This window comes from Staurois parvus, unplaced genomic scaffold (assembly GCF_062004578.1).
Source record: "Staurois parvus isolate SC_StPar_1 unplaced genomic scaffold, SC_StPar_1.0 ptg000226l, whole genome shotgun sequence".
In the NCBI taxonomy this organism is placed as follows: Eukaryota; Metazoa; Chordata; class Amphibia; order Anura; family Ranidae; genus Staurois; species Staurois parvus.
The window spans coordinates 1,653,578-1,667,356 of NW_028318022.1; the positions used below are offsets into that span (position 1 = coordinate 1,653,578).

The window sequence follows — 13,779 nt, forward strand, 5'->3', positions numbered from 1 at the left end:
CATTTCAAATCCATTGTGGTGGTGTATAGAGCCAAAAATGTTAGAATTGTGTCGATGTCCCAATATTTATGGACCTGATTGTATACAGTATATATATATATTATATATATACAGTGTGTATATATATATAAATATATATATATATAGTCCCTTATTTGTCCATTTTGTCTTTTCACTGTTGAATACTTATACGATGCATGTTAAAAAAATAAATCTAAATAAATGCAGACTTGCAATCACTGTAGTTGTCTGTACAGGGAGTTTCTTGTGGGATGTGGCTGTCAGTCTGGGTGATGTGGGATGTGTCTTTCAGCGCAGGGAAAGGACATTGTGGAACTTTTAATTCCACAGAGACAGGATTGATGCCAGCTAGACATGATGGGATTGCAGACTTTGCAGCTCTACAGAAACAGGTAATTTACCAAGTGAGAAAGCCTCTGGATATTATCAGGCAATATCATTTTCAGTGGGTGAATGTTTGCTAAAAGGTGAATGACTGTGCAACGAGTTTTCTTTATAAATAGGATCTATTGGAACTATTTTTTTAATAGCCAAGGTGAGCGAGTACTTATTTAGTTACGTTCTATGGTAACTGTGGGGAATATATATTGTTTATAACCTCTGTTTCCAGGGTTAATGTTGTTATCTTCCCTTGATGGATCAAGTTTTGGTTGTCAACCAATGTCTAATGTAAAGAAGTGATTTAGATCGTTAGCTGGAACCTTCTAATATAAGAATATAATATATCACGTACTGTAAGTGCCTTTCCCTTAAGCCTTATTGTATACAATACCTTACAGAGTCAGTAACGCTTTCTTGATTATTGCCTCTAGATGGGCCCCCCCATCTGCTATTAGGACTTGTTGCTTTGCATACTGTCCCCACCTACCTGTGTCTTTTCTAAACTTGTATTTTGAAAGTGAAACAACTTAAGGTGATAGATATGTTGTATGTTCTTTGTCTGGTATATTTTGTCTGGTATATTTTGTATTGATTCTATATTTTCCTCCATTTAAATGTTATATTAAAGCTCCTGAAAAAGTGCATAGTCACGAAACATGGTAAAGTGAATTAAACCATCCCAGGTTGTGGCAATTCCCAACCTTGCAATGTCATAATGGCTCTACACCTTATATGTTGCCATCAGTATTAGAAGTTGGGGGGCCTAGTTAACCCTTTGGAAAGGAATCCAAAGTCAATAATTATATGTCTCACTGGAGACAACCGATTTTTTAATTATGTATTTATGCCTCAAAGTTTGAATAAAAGCGTTAAATTTTAAACTAGTTTGTAGTACCGGTGCCTGAAAAGTCCAATTTCTCTTTGAAGTTGCAATTTGCTTCTTTTCAAATACGGTAAATGTTTCCCAAATATTTTTAGTGATTGTCAGATGAATTGACACTCAAAACATTCATATATATGGACACCATTTCATATTTTCTACATTTTCTTTGAAATATTAAAGATGAAACTGTATAAAGATATTAAAAAACATAAATGGATGTATTTGCTTTTTTGAAATGCTAAGCTGCTAAGGCTCATTCCCATAGGTTCAGAGAATCGTACAATGTAAATGACAAGCGCATTTCTGTGTCCACAGTGACAGGTTTCCCTAGCAGACACCTGCACAAATCAATGATAGGCTGGAGCTGTATGCTCATAAACACATATCCAAGCATATCCACACATATCCAAGGCTGTTCATCCATTCTTGTACTCATGTAAATGCTCTGAAGTGCAGGGCCGGGACAAGGTGTGGACAGAAGGGGTGTCTTCCCTGGGTTTTGGTGTCATGTGAGGTGAGGGGGCGGCACCAAGGAAAGTTTCTGATGCTACAAGCATATCCACACATATCCAAGGCTGTTCATCCATTCTTGTACTCATGTAAATGCTCTGAAGTGCAGGGCCGGGACAAGGTGTGGACAGAAGGGGTGTCTTCCCTGGGTTTTGGTGTCATGTGAGTTGAGGGGGGGGGGGGCACCAAGGAAAGTTTCTGATGCTACAAGCATATCCACACATATCCAAGGCTGTACATCCATTCTTGTACTCATGTAAATGCTCTGAAGTGCAGGGCCGGGACAAGGTGTGGACAGAACGGGTGTCTTCCCTGGGTTTTGGTGTCATGTGAGGTGAGGGGGGGGGGCACCAAGGAAAGTTTCTGATGCTACAAGCTGACAAGAGTAGTGACAGCAACATCACTACTCCTGTCAGCTTAGCATGGGTAGTGGCAAGCCAAATCCCTGGAGGATGGGAAAACTGGGAGGAGATGTGGGCTGTGCTCTCTCCCCCCTCTAGCTTTACATTCCTGCCCTTGCAGAGCTCCTGGTCTGGAACTGTCAGACTTATGTTCTAAGACAGGGGTGTCAAACTGGCAGCCCTCCAGCTGTTGCCATACTACAAGTCCCATGAGGCACTGCACGATTGACAATTACAAGCATGACTCCCAAGGGCAGAGGCATGATGGGACTTGTAGTTTCACAACAACATTTTGACACCCCTGTTCTAGGAGGTGGGATTTCAGTATTGGCTTCCTTTTGATTCATCATATGAGATCATCAGGGTATTTCTACAGTCTCTGCCTTCTTGCTCTCATTAACATACAGAGAGCCTGATGTAAAAAATGTCAGTGCCTTAGGAATCCTCATAGCAATTAATAAGATTGAAGTAAAGATCCAGTGCACCTGTGAGGTGCTGTTCGAATTCTGTGGTGGATTATAGACCATTCAGGTTAAGGCATGCCAACTAAATGTACTGTTTACCTGTAGAGTACCATATTTTAAGCATGTGCACTACTTCCCGCAGTATGCACTGCTCCGTACTAACTATACGGAAGTCCCAGCAAAGCCATGGACCCTGACAGTGGCAAAGTGCCCTGTCAGAATAGTGTTTCTAAATATGTGAATGTTTCAATGTTGAGCAATCAGCCAACTTAATATGTTATAACATGGTCCTCTGCAGCTGTGCTTCAGTAAAACTCTGTGGAACGATTCTAATGCATTACCCTCGCAGATAACTCAAATTGATTGTGAAGCAGGTTCCTGGAAACCCTAATATGTTGTTCTGTGGGAGCAGTGTGTAGGGAAATCTAGGTAAGTTATCATGTAAATGATATCAAGAGCCACACCTGATTGTACTGCTCTGCTAAATGGATGATGACAGGGACATTTATTTGTGGGGGTATATCCCAGTTAAAGTTATGATGGTTTGTCGAATCTCTCTAACAGTCAGTATTGCAAAATGCAGTGCCTTAATACATTAAAGGTAAATAATTACTCTCAAATAAAAGGTTCATCAATATAGAGAAAGTAGGAAAAAAAGTCCTGATTCCAATCTTGCTGTCCCAGTGTGACTTTCACCATCCAGAGAGGAAAAAGACTACCAGTTGTGAAAAAATTCCTCTCTCACAAACTCCAAAAGCTGACAATGCAGCAAATAGTGCATTTTAACTACCTCCCACCCGCCATATAAGGAAATGACGTATTGGTAGCGGTTCTCTCATTCTGGGAGGATGACATATGATGTCCTCCCACTCTAACTGCGCATGCTCGCCCCCCGTGGGCTTGCAGAATGCGATCGGTGGCGTGCTGTGTCTCACCCAGTACAAATGACATCGACTCTCTCATGTGATAAGCTGTGTCCAATCAGAGTTGATCACATGTAAACAAAGAAATGTCGGTTATCGGCAGTCCTTTCCTCACGCTGACAGTGCATGAGGAGAGGAGAGCCGGTATCGGCATTCCTCAGACGGTACATCTACATTGATCATCAGGGCACTGATGATCAGTGTAGCCCCATCAGTTCCACCTGTCAGTGCTCATCAATGCCATCTGTCAGTGTCCATCATACCAGTGCCCATCAGTGCACATCAAGGCCACATATCAGTACCTACCAGTGTACATCAATGCCACATATCAGTGCCCATCAGAGCTGCCTTTCAGTGCCAACTATCAGTGCCTGTCAGTACCGCCTAACAGTTCCAATCAGTGCCGCCTAAAGTTCCAATCAGTGCCAGTCAGTGCTGCCTATCAGTGCCACCTATCAGTGCCCATACGTGCCTCCTATCAGTGCCATATATGAGTGCTGCCTTTCAGTGCTCATCAGTGATACCTGTCAATGCCGACAAGTGATGCCTGTCAATGCCCATCGGTGCCACCTACCAGTGCCTCCTCATCAGTGCTGCCTATCAGTTCCCATCAGTGCAGTCTTATTAGTGCACATCAGTGAAGGAGAAAAATTACTTACTTACAACATTTTATAACAGAAACTAAGAAAAAACTTTTTTTTTTCAAACTTTTTTGTCTTTTTTAGTTCGTTTAGCAAAAAAATGAAAAACCCAGTGGTGATTAAATACCACCAAAAGAAAGCTATCTGTCTAAAAAAAATGGTAAAAATTTTGTTTGGGTACAGTCTTGCATGACTGCGCAATTGTCATTTAAAGTGCCACAGTGCTGAAAGATGGAAATTGGCCTGGGGAGAAAGGGAGTAAAAGTGCCCGGTAGGCAAGGGGTTAAGCAACACAGATCAGCATCCCTCTATGGTCATCCAGCTCCATCCATCCACCCTTTGTCTTCTCTGCACCACTAGGAGGAGCAGGAAGACCACCATGCCACTGTATAGGGAGAGAGTGATGACTGCATGAAGCCAGACACCAGAAGGGGCAAGATATAGGAGTTGATTTACTAAAGGCAAATAGACTGTGCACTTTAAAAAGTGCAATTGCGCTGTGCAGTTGCTCCAGAGCTTAGTAAATGAGGTAAAGCTTCCCTTTGCCAAGAGTACCCAATCACATGCAAGGCAAATATAAAAGAAACAGCATTTTTGCTTGCACATGATTGGATGATGGAAGTCAGCAGACCTTCTGCTCATTTACCAAGCTCTGGAGCAAATGCACTTGCACAGTGCAATGGCACTTTACAAAGTGCACAGTTTAATTGCCTTTAGTAAATCAACCCCATAGTGTGGTATTTTATTGTGACAGCTTCAGGCAAGCAAAAAATCCATAAAAACATATCGTAGATGCTGGTAACATAACAACAGCAATAGTGCACTTACTAAGATAGCCGCCAGGTCAAAAGCCGGAAGTGGCAGTGTGTCATCAGCGTATAACTCCACCATGGATGGATGGATGGAGCTGGATGACCATAGAGGGATGCTGATTTGTGTTGCTTAAAACTCGTTGTTTGCTGCATTGTCAGCTTTTAGAGTTGGTGAGTGCGATATTTTTTTCATTCAAGTAGTGGTCTTTTTCCTCTCTGGATGGTGAAAGTCACACTGGGACAGAAAGATTGTAATCAGGACTGTTTTCCTACTTTCTCTATATTGATGAACTTTGTATTTGAGAGTAATGGTTTACCTTTAATGTATTAAGGCTCTGCATTTTGCTATATTGACTATTTGAAGGGTTTTTGCATATTTACCCTTTTGCTAGCTGCCTTAGATTCGTGGTTTGTTATATATTTTTTCATCTCTCTAACAGTCACTTTTGGTCTGCTTAAGCCTTCGTTCACACTGATGTGGTGTGGAATTCGCAGCGTTTTCAGTGCGACTTGCGCACCGCATCACAATCGCATCCCGTTCACATGGACCGCTGCGGGTGTGTATGTTAACGACACCCCCACATCGGTCAGCAAACGTGGTGTGATATGCAGAATCAGACCGCATAGGTATGAATACCCATGCGAGTCGATTCTAGTGCCGACCAAAAAATGGTCCTGCACCTTTTTGGTGCAGGTGTGGTGCGAATAGAGCCAAACAAAATGTTTGGCTCTAATCACGTGCAAGGGAAATAAAAAAAAAAATAGCATTTTTTCTTGCACATTATTGGATGATAGAAGTCAGCAGAGCTTCTGCTCATTTACCAAGCTCTGCAGCAACTGCACTTGCAGAGCACAATGGCACTTTGCAAAGTGCACAGTCTAATTGCCTTTAGTAAATCAACCCCAAAGTGTGGTATTTTATTGTGACAACTTCAGGCAAGCAAAAAATCCATAAAACATATCGTAGAAGCTTGTAACATAAAAACAGCAATAGTGCACTTACTTAGATATCCGCTCTAATCGCACCGCATACAAATCACATGTGATTTGTACAAGAATGCGGTGCGGTTCCTCTACGAATCACATGGGATTTCTGCAACCGCTGTAGTGTGATCCTAGGCTAAAGGAAATTGAAAAATAACAGCCCTACTGGTAGAATTATCAGGTGAAAATAAAGGGGACAATGTAAAAAAAAATGCAATCACAACATTTAAAAATGTTTAAGCTACAGTATATTACATGTCTATTTTGGGGTTTATTACCACTTTGACTGTATTATAGAAAAGTGATGTCACCAAGCCGACTACACTATTTAGAAGAACTGTGTAAATCTCTGGTCTAGCCTTTAAAAAAAAATACATCTTTTGGCAGGTAAAACAGCTTCTATATATGTATGTTAGCTATGTGTTCAGCTGTTTGCCTTGAAAAGCTGCATTACCTTTTAAATGTCATGTCCATGAGAGTTTGGGTCACACTCAGGCTATTTGTTTTTCCTACAGAGTTCTGCATAACCCCAGGCTGTATCTGGATATATACATTTATTTGGAATGTTCCTATCCATGTGTGGTTTTTCTATTTCCACCTTAGCCTTATAAAAATTATTTGTGTCAGAGATGCCAGGATAGGAGCTGTGACAAGCCTATGTTCCTGCAACATAATGAGAAATGTGTGTTGTGACAGATGAAGCACAGGCTAACCTTTACAAGTGTTAACAAGCTACACTTACATTTACCAATATTCACGTTAGAGATGAAATCGTAGAAGACCTGTCACCTGCGCGTCAAACACTTCCAAGCATGTCATAGCAAGGAGTATCAAACTTTCTGCTGGCCCTTTATTAAGTCGCTCTGTTTTTTTTTTTTTCATTTTATGTATTTATGTGGGCTGAATAATACATGCAAGAATTCTTCTGCGTGTGCAATATTGTTTCGCCTATAATGCTATTCATTAATCTATACGGCACAAACACAGTGAACAGGTCGATGTGGTTAAAGGATAATTAGCAATTGATCAGCACCTGTGAAGTCAAATGAAAAGTCACATTTCTTCTTCCAAATGGCTTGAGTTGTTGGTCTGCTCTACGACAAGAAGCTTTTTTCTAAGTTTGATCTCATTCTAAAACACTGTATCAGATCAGCACAGTGTAATTGCCTTCTGTCGCCACATTAACTATGTATGTGCCCTATGATTTGTTTTTCTTTGCTTATTCCCCTGCAGCCTAAATTGGTTATGTTGAAATTTTATACCAAACTAGACTGAAAATTATAATATGGTGATGCCTCATTATGACTACAAACAGTGCCTAGTAAAAGTTATTCCCAATGAATGGGCTTATATATTAATATGCCTTAAAGCTGAATATAAACCAGTCTGCTAAATATTTGAAAAATGATAAATGATATAATTTATATTTACTCTTTTTCAGCTTCCGTTTATATATATATATTGCTCCTAAGGGGGGCATTTTCTTGTTTGGAGACAAGATAGAGCCAGTCCATGTTACTTATGTTTATTATGTATAATTACAAGTTGTATATTGGCATTACCTTTTCCAAATCCTAAAATTTGGTGAATTCTCATTTGCTCATATTGCATGTAATTATTATTTGTGGGGTCCTGCTCTCTGCTTGTCTTCAGTTTTGTATATAAAGCAATACCTGGGAATACCTGGCACCTCTATGTGAACATACAAAAAAGGGTTTATAATTTTATTCAGTCATGTGTTACAGACACATTTGCCAGAAAACCAGGTCCAGGACCTTCCTGCAGTGGTGCATTTAAGCAACATAAATAAATGAATTCATTTGCGCCCATTTCTTAGCTTTTATCAATTGATTCCAATGAGCAAAATCTTATATACTGAAAAAGATAAATTATAGGGTAAATTCTAGAATGAAATATAGAAAATCATCATGAAAGCACACCGCTCAAGCCATTGTGAATGATGACATCACAACCACACCCCATTCCGACGCATTTCATCACACTGGACGTCCTCAGGCGACTCTGGTTGATGATGCCAGGTATTGCTTTATATATAAAACTGAAGATATGAAGAGAGCAAGACTCCACAAATAATAATTACATGCAATATGAGCAAATGAGTATTCACCAAAGTTTAAAATTTTAATAGGTAAGGCCAATATACAACTTGTAGTTATACATAATAAACATAAGTAAAATGGACCGGCTCTTGTCACCAAACAAAAAAATGCCACCCTTAGGGGCAACATATACAATATAAATGAAAGCCAAAAAAGAGTAAATATAAATTATATCATTTACTATAAATGATATCATTAGCCAACCATGCTGTTTTTATCAAAGTTGTTTTGTGAGTACACGCTTTGCTTCTAAATAAACTGACCATTTTTTTTCTGTACTACAATATCCAGTATATTTACTACTTCTCACTGGACCATCTGTGAACTATTGAGTTCATGGAGGATCTTTCTAAAAGTACTCCAAAAGGGCCAAGTGACACTTATGTGGCATTACCTCTTTTTTTCTGCCAAAATGCTGAAGATTTCATGTATGGGAGGTAATGTTGATTCAGTGTGCAATTGGATGGTTGAACACACATCTAGATACAGCCTTTGGTGTGTAGTGTTAATACAGCGTTTTCACAAGATATGTGGACGTTTTATGATTATCACACCATTGTAATGATTGCATTTTTCTTAATTATGTGTATGTTTTTACATAGTTACATAGTTAGTCTGGCTGAAAAAAGACAAAAGTCCATCCAGTTCAACCACAAAAAAAAAAGTTATAATCCTATACCCACAGTTGATCCAGAGGAAGGCAAAAAAACCCCCAGCAAAGCATGACCTAATTTGCTCCTGCAGGGAAAAAATTCCTTTCTGATCCCCTGAGAGGCAATTGGATATTCCCTGGATCAACTTTACCTATAAATGTTAGTATCTAGTTATATTCTGTATATCTAAGAAAGAATCCAGGCCTTTTTTAAAGCAATCCACTGAGCTGGCCAGAACCAACTCTTGAGGGAATCTATTCCACATTTTCACAGCTCTTACTGTGAAGAAACCTTTCCATGTTTGGAGACTAAATTTCTTTTCCTCCAGACGTAAAGAGTGCCCCCTTGTCCTCTGTGATGACCTCAGGGTGAATAGCTCTACACCGAGTTCACTATATGAACCACTGATGTATTTATACATGTTGATCATATCCCCCCTTAATCTCCTCTTCTCAAGAGAGAATAAATTCAGTTCCTCTAATCTTTCCTCAAAGCTGAGCTCCTCCATGCCTCTTTTTGAGTTGTTATTATTCTCTATTTCACTGTATATGATTTTGTTTATAGGAAATTTAATGAATTAGCCCAATTTATTTCATTTGTGTATGGAAAATGTTTTGTATTCTGACATTTTTGAGTGCAGCTGTTCCTAAGCTTTTCTTTTCTTTGCTTACTCTTAGGCAACATAGCCTAGCTCAGAATCCACTTTAGCTTGCGATCTGACAATCAGATCCAAACCTCAGTGCCCTCCAACCTCATTGAAGCTCCCCTACATCCCCAGCATTATGTTTAGCTTGTCTTTTATTTACCTTTCTCTCTTGAGCTCTGGCCAGTCACAGGATAGGTTGGATCCTCTTCTTCTTATGTTTTTTCTGACAGTGGACAGTTCTGAAGAATGCAGATAGTAATATGGTGACATGAGGTCTGCACACCGCAACTCTGTAAGAACAGGGTGTTGTGCTCAGGGAATGGACCCATGATAATCTGCACTCCAAATCTTTTTTTAGTCTTCCAGTTTGAGTAATGTTAGGTATCATTCAACTTGGAAGACTGAGGACATCTTGTGGAGAAGAAGTACTGTGGGACACAGCTCTGGATTGAAGGTAAGTATTAAAACCAAAGCTTTTTCTTTGTTGGGGGTGTCCAGAGGGACATTGAAAAATATCTTGAAAAAAAATAGCTCAGTTGGGATTTAAGAAGTAGAAGCACACCGTCATGTTTCTTGTAAACAGTAGAGCCCTGATTGGCCTTGATCTGACTCTGGTGTCGGTGCTGTTTCATCACTTGCCTACTGGGCACTTTTACCCCATTCCTACTCAGGACAGATTTCAGCTTTCAGTGCTGTCGCACTTTGAATGACAATTGCACGATCATGCAACACTATACCCATATGACATTTTTATTATTGTTTTTCACACAAATAAAGCTTTCTTTCGATGGTATTTAATAATTTTAAGTCCAATCTTTAACAAACTCGTGCAGACTCCACCTCCGCAACATCGCCAAAATATGCACGTTCCTAACCCCAGAAACCACTAAACAGCTCATCCACTCCCTCATCATATCACGACTCAACTACTGCAACTCCCTCCTCACTGGCCTGCCTCGCCGCTGGCTATCCCCACTTCAGTCAATCCTGAATACGGCTACCAGACTCATTCACCTTTCCAACCGCTCCATCTGCGCCACCCCCCTCTGCCAATCTCTCCACTGGCTTCCGATTGCGCAACGGATCAAATTCAAAATCTTAACACTGACGTACAAAGCTGTCCACCATACTGCCCCGTACTATATCACTGACCTAATATCCAAGTATCGCCCAGCACGCACACTCCGCTCCTCACAAGACCTCCTTCTCTCTAGTTCCCTGGTCTCCTCCTCCCATGCCCGCCTCCAGGACTTCTCCAGGGTGTCACCCATCCTCTGGAACTCCCTGCCCCAACCCATCAGATTATCACCTACTCTCCTCTCCTTTAGGCGCACCCTGAAAACCCATCTCTTCAGGGAAGCCTACCCCACCCCCTGCTAACCTGCCGACCTCCTCCACTCTTCCTACCACTCCATCCCCCACAGCTATCTCCTCCCTCCTAGATTGTAAGCTCGAAAGAGCAGGGCCCTCGATCCCCTCATGTTTTGCATTGTATTGGTATTGGTCTGTCACATGTTCTGTTCCCCTTTGTAATGTACAGCACTGAGCGAACCATTGGCGCTTTATAAATACTGTATAATATTAATAATAATTTTATTTTTTGCAGTATAAACGAAAAAAGAACGAAAAGTTTGAAAAAATATATATTTTTCTTTGTTTCTATTATAAAATTTTGCAAACAGGTAAACTTTTTCCTTCACTGATGTGCGCTAATGAGCCGCACTGATGGGCCCTGATAGGCAGCACTGATGGGCACTGATAGGCAGTACTGATGAGGCGCTACTGATGGGCATTGATGAGGAAGCACTGATGAGGTTGTACTGATATGCGGCACTGATGGGCACTGATAGGTGCCAATAATGGGCACTGATAGGCGGCACTGATGGGCACTACAAGAACTGAAGGGCACTGACTAGCAGCATTGTCAGCACTGACTGACGGCAATGACTGATGGCACTGAATGTTGGCACTGATAGGTGGCACTGATGGGCACATATTGGCAGCAATGCTGGACAATGATGGGCAGCACTGTTGGGCACTGATGGGCAGCACTGTTGGACACTGATGGGCAGCACTGTTGGACATTGATGGGCATTTTTGTGTCCTGATTATCAGTGCAGATGTCTCCTTTGACAGTTGCCAGTTATCAGCAGTACTTTCCTCATGCTGTGACAGCATGAGAAAAGTACTGCCAATAACCGGCAAGTGTATTTACATGGTGATCAGCTGTGATCAGACACAGCTGATCACGTGGTAAAAGGCCACTGTGATTGTTTTTTTTTTACCATGTCATGTGATCAGCTGTGTCCAAAAGACACAGCAATCACAGAGAGAGTCGGGTGCACACCATTGGGGGCACACGGTGGACGTGTTCTGGGAGGACATCATATGAATTCTTCCCAGAACTGGATGATCACGCTGTAGCCGTCATTTGGCTATACCGTGGTCAAGAAGTGATTAACTGGTGATTATAGGAGGCCAATATCATGTCAGATTAGGGTATTTACAGTCAGGTCCATAAATATTGGGACATCGGCACAATTCTAACTTTTTTGGCTCTATACACCACCACAATGGATTTGAAATGAAACAAACTTGTGCTTTAACTGCAGACTGTCAGCTTTAATTTGAGGGTATTTACATCCAAATCAGGTGAACGGTGTAGGAATTACAACAGTTTGCATATGTGGCTCCCACTTGTTAAGGGACCAAAAGTAATGGGACAATTGGCTTCTCAGCTGTTCCATGGCCAGGTGTGTGTTATTCCCTCATTATCCCAATTACAATGAGCAGATAAAAGGTCCAGAGTTCATTTCAAGTGTGCTATTTGCATTTGGAATCTGTTGCTGTCAACTCTCAAGATGAGATCCAAAGAGCTGTCACTATCAGTGAAGCAAGCCATCATTCGGCTGAAAAAACAAAACAAACCCATCAGAGAGATAGCAAAAACATTAGAAGTGGCCAAAACAACTGTTTGGAAAATTCTTAAAAAGAAGGAACGCACCGGTGAGCTCAGCAACACCAAAAGACCCGGAAGAGCACGGAAAACAACTGTGGTGGATGACCGAAGAATTCTTTCCCTGGTGAAGAAAACACCCTTCACAACAGTTGTGCAAAAGTACATTTCATTTTATTTAAATAAATACCTACCGTATTTTCCGGTGTATAAGGAAACTGGGTGTATAAGACGACCCCCTAATTTTCCAGGTAAAATATAGGTTTTGGGCTATACTCGCCGTATAAGACTACCCGCCTTCCGAGGCAACACCATTTAAAAACATCAGATTTTTTAATTGAAATGGTTATGACTTACCAGTACTTAAAATCCTTCAAAATTCTCATGTTCATCCTCTCACATCAGTAGTTCATGAATGACATGTTGTGATACATTTGTAAGACAGTCATCATATTGATCAAATTCCAAATCAGATGGTTACCGCTGGATGTGCGGTAATACGGTAGCTTCGGCTACATACAGTATACAGTATATATACAGCCCGCTGGATGTGCAGTAATGTACATACCAGGGGCGGACTGACCATTTGGAAACTCAGGCACCGCCCGAGGGCCCAGGGTCAGTAGGGGGCCCCATGAGATGCCCCTGGTACCTTTTTCATAGGTTTTTTTTTGAGTTTGGGCAAGGACACAGGGGCCCCATGATCCCCTATTGCCCGGGAGCTTGAGTTGTCAGTCCACCCCTGGTGTATACATTATACCGTGCTGAGCCAAGCTGGCTCAAAACCAATGTCCCTAAGACAGATTAATATGTCAGCCCACTGGATGTGTTGTATATACAGTATACTGAGCCAAGCTGTTTCAAAATGTACCGGTACGTCCCTACGGTAATCAGACAGCTGGATGTGTGTATGTACAGTAGCTGAGGCTACATACAGTATACGCTGGGCCAATCACGGCAAGCGATGTATTCTACTAATGAATGCAAAGCCTGCTCGGATTGGCTGAGGTTGTGACATCATCAGCCCACCTCTCTGACTCAGCCAATCTGAGCAGGCTTTGTATTCATTAGTAGAATACATCACTCGCCGTGATTGGCCCAGTGTATACTATATTTAGCTGCAGCTACCGTACATACACACATCCAGCGGGCTGATTACAGTAGGGATGTACCGCTACGTTTTTAAACCTCTTGGCTCAGCGCAGTATACTGTATATACCGCACATCCAGCGGGCTGACAGATTAATCTGTCATAGGGACATTTGTTTTGAGCCAGCTTGGCTCAGCACGGTATACTGTATGTACAGTATTACCACACATCCAGCCAGCTTGTCCCAAACAAACTCAAGGTTCACATTTTTTACCCCGCATAAAGGACGATCCC

General features: G+C 41.3%; 1 long non-coding RNA gene across 1 annotated transcript in view; it reads left to right on the top strand.

Annotated features, from left to right (window-relative positions):
- The first annotated feature begins 337 nt into the window (after positions 1-337).
- LOC149460537 (uncharacterized) overlaps positions 338-13,779 on the top strand; it is a 67,377-nt gene continuing 53,935 nt past the window's right edge. Inside the window, exon 1 of the long non-coding RNA XR_016313051.1 lies at positions 338-413. This is a non-coding gene — a long non-coding RNA (uncharacterized LOC149460537). The remainder of the gene's footprint in view (positions 414-13,779) is intronic.